This window comes from Cyprinus carpio, chromosome B8 (genome assembly GCF_018340385.1).
Source record: "Cyprinus carpio isolate SPL01 chromosome B8, ASM1834038v1, whole genome shotgun sequence".
Lineage (NCBI taxonomy): Eukaryota > Metazoa > Chordata > Actinopteri > Cypriniformes > Cyprinidae > Cyprinus > Cyprinus carpio.
Genome location: NC_056604.1, coordinates 3,738,917 through 3,742,176, shown reverse-complemented (window position 1 = coordinate 3,742,176; position 3,260 = coordinate 3,738,917). Strand labels below are relative to the sequence as shown.

General features: G+C 31.8%; 1 long non-coding RNA gene across 1 annotated transcript; it reads right to left on the bottom strand.

Moving 5' to 3' along the window:
• Nucleotides 1-638: 638 nt before the first annotated feature.
• Nucleotides 639-3,227, bottom strand: LOC122138172. Its single transcript, XR_006155353.1, has 4 exons — nt 3,147-3,227; nt 2,817-2,857; nt 2,329-2,409; nt 639-996 (listed from the first exon to the last, which is right to left on the bottom strand). It is a non-coding gene; the product is annotated as an uncharacterized LOC122138172 (long non-coding RNA).
• Between the last annotated feature and the right edge of the window lie 33 nt (nt 3,228-3,260).

Genomic DNA, 3,260 nt, shown 5'->3' with positions numbered 1-3,260 from the left:
CAACTTCATTTTCTAATGTGACTAATGTAGCCTCGCTCAAGTAGGTATCGCTGCAGCCCGGAGACCTCCAAGTGGGAGGAGCTTTAGCCGCAAGTGGGCTGGATTTCAGAAATGGGCGGGATTTAAAGCGGAAATCTCACATCGCGTCATTGCCGCAGCGAATGAGTATGGCAGGAAGTAGCGATACTTATGAAAAACAGAATTAATGTTTTTCATTGTAGTTTAATTTTTATTTATTACCAAGAGGTTGTAATATAATTTTGTGACAGCTGTAAACACTCAAGTATATTGCTTGATATTAATTTTATAATTATGTCAGTATCGAGAAAATGAATGTGTAATTTAGAGCAATAAAAAATGTTTGCTGTAATGTAAAAATTCAAATGTAATCACCACCCACCTCTATTGTATGTTTTTTTCCCCCTTTGCATTGTTTTTTAATGAAAGTGAATGGCAGAATAAACATTCTTTCTTACATGGTACACAATTTAATGCAAGTTTGAAATCTGAGAGTGAATTATTGTTTAGATTGTTACAACCACCTGGCTGTAGGTGAAAGCAACATTACAAAGGGGGAGGAGACACATGGAAGTAAATTTAAAAAAATAAACATTTAATCAAAAAAAAAAAATCAAAAATCAAAATAGTAATACAAAGCATTAACAAAAAAAAAAACAATTCAAGACTAAAGAGGAAAACATTAATGGTACCACGGTCCAACTTAAGACACTCCTTTCTCCATCTCCTTTGTTTTTGTCTCCAACTCAATCACAGGTAACACTCCACGCCACTCGCAATAATTAAATCATTTAAAAGTTACAAAAATTACATTTCTGTAGTCCATACTGATGAATGGTACAATGTGTTCTCTTTGTATATTTTAACCACTAATTAGTATATTTGGCTTGCATGCATTAGACACTGCAAAATCCTGGATGGAAGGCTTCTAAATATAGATTCCACGTAGCCCGTCTTGTCTGCCCTTCCCAGCATAACCTGGAAGATACACAAGAAGCACATTAAGTATATCTGTACTCCTGCCATTAAAGTAATAGCTGACCCAAAAATTAAATCGTCTCTTCATTTACTTCCCCTCATGCCATCCTAGATGTATATGACTTTATTTCTCATGTTAAAACAGACACAAAAGTTTCAAGAACACAATTTCTTAGCTCTGTAGGTCCATGCCATACAAGTGAATTATTGACGCCAACGTTTAAGCCCCAAGAGATGGCATGAGGCCAAATAAATGATACTTTTTATTTTTTAATGATGTGTTCCTTTTAAATGTCACAAATAGACTATAAGCTAGAGTTTATCTAACACCAAAATATGAAAATATAAAATGTGTAAATATGAAGAAGCCACTGTTTTGATAAATGTTTCTTGAGCATCAAATCAAAATAAAGAATCAATTCCAATTTAAAATACATTCAGATTAGTTATTTGAAATTTTAATAACATTTCCATTACATAAGTAAATTACATTAAAATATATAAATAGAAAAAAGTTACTGTAAATATTATTACAATTTGCAATATTACTGTTTCTACTGGATTTGCTGAACAAATAAATGAAGGCTTGGTGAGCATCAGACTTCAAAACTATTACAAAAATCTGGCCAACCCCAAACTGTACTGTAGAACAGATTTAAGGTACCTGAGGTTGACAATACAAGTCTGATTTGTATCAGCATTGAAAAATTGTTTTACTTTTTCCTTGTTGTGAGCGATTGATCAGTGCATATTTAAAAAATTAAATTCTTTAGTTTCTAACTCTAAGTAAAATGAGTTCAAATTCAGTTTCATTTTCACCTTAAAAAAAGTGAAGTAACATAGTATCATTGATTTACTCCTTAATGAGCAAAAACAACAAAAGAGGAGTATGATTTCAAACAGAACTAGCATACTGCTGCTGAATATCTGAACTGTTGAAAGACCTGTACAAGTGCATGTATCTGGCATCACTTAAACCAGAACCACAGATAGAGTCAAGAAAGAAAAGCTGTCTTTGCTTTGGCTTCATAATCTGAAACGTGTCCCAAAATACTTTTACCTACAAATTATTGCCTAAACAAACTTTACAATAAAGCAAAATCAAATTAAAAAAAAAAAAAAAAAAAAAAAACCTGTTGACAAAAACATGGCTTTAAATATGGTTATTTAAATATATTCTTTCCAATATGGAAGTAAAATTGACATCATGTTTGCAAATGTCCACCTTTAAAGTATGAACATAATTTTAGCCACACAAAAACCCACACACTTTAGTCAAAAATCTTCAGACACAATAAAGTATACATCTTGATGCATAGAAAAAAAGCTTACAGGAAAGTGATCCTCTGGGTTTGCAGAGAGAGGTCACCAGGTCACCGAAATGTAACTTCTGGCCACCCAGACTTGAACGTTCTGTAACACAAAGTTTACACAGAATGTTTTTGTTTATTTCTTTTTTCCACAATGATAAAATTAATTCTACACCTTATACTGTTGATATGTAATGCATGGTAGTGGACACTGCAGTTACCCTCATAGATCCATTGTTATGAGTATTACATTGAAAAAAGAATTTGGTAATTAAATCAAATGTTTCAATTGCATTACATTATTTGGATTACACATAAAAATAAAAATGGATAACATTTTTAAAATATAAGAGCAGGTTTTGTTACAGTCAGACATAATCAGTTAGGAGTTTTAACTAAGACTCAATCTTATGGAACACTGTACCAAATATATTAAAAGTTTTAATTTATCGTTTAAATATCAGTGCAATTATAATACATACATATTTTACGTAACGTTGGTCACAATACCTGCTTATTGTCTTCAGTGTCCATAATCTGCAGCGTAGATTCTAGAAATGTATTGCAGAAATATTTAGCAAAAAAGGGTAAGACACAGTAAAGATGTAATTTATCTGTGTTGCTAATGCTTTCAAGCTTGTAACAAATAAATCACAACCAATAAAAATCAAGCAATAAAAAATTAAATCATAAAATAAAACATTTTCAAACTTGAATGAAATGAGCTCGTAATCACGATTTAAAAATACGTCAAGACTAAAACATCAACCGCCAAGATACTGTACTTTTTCACAACTTGTAATACGTTGTACAAGTCTAAAAATTGTTTAACAAACTTACCCCTTCAAACTCATCTTTCTTGGCGCTGAAAAGCCTACGGAAGTTGTTGTCGTCTTTTTTGTTTTGACGTTTCGCAGCGTGCATTACCGCCATGACATTAAATAAACCAATCAA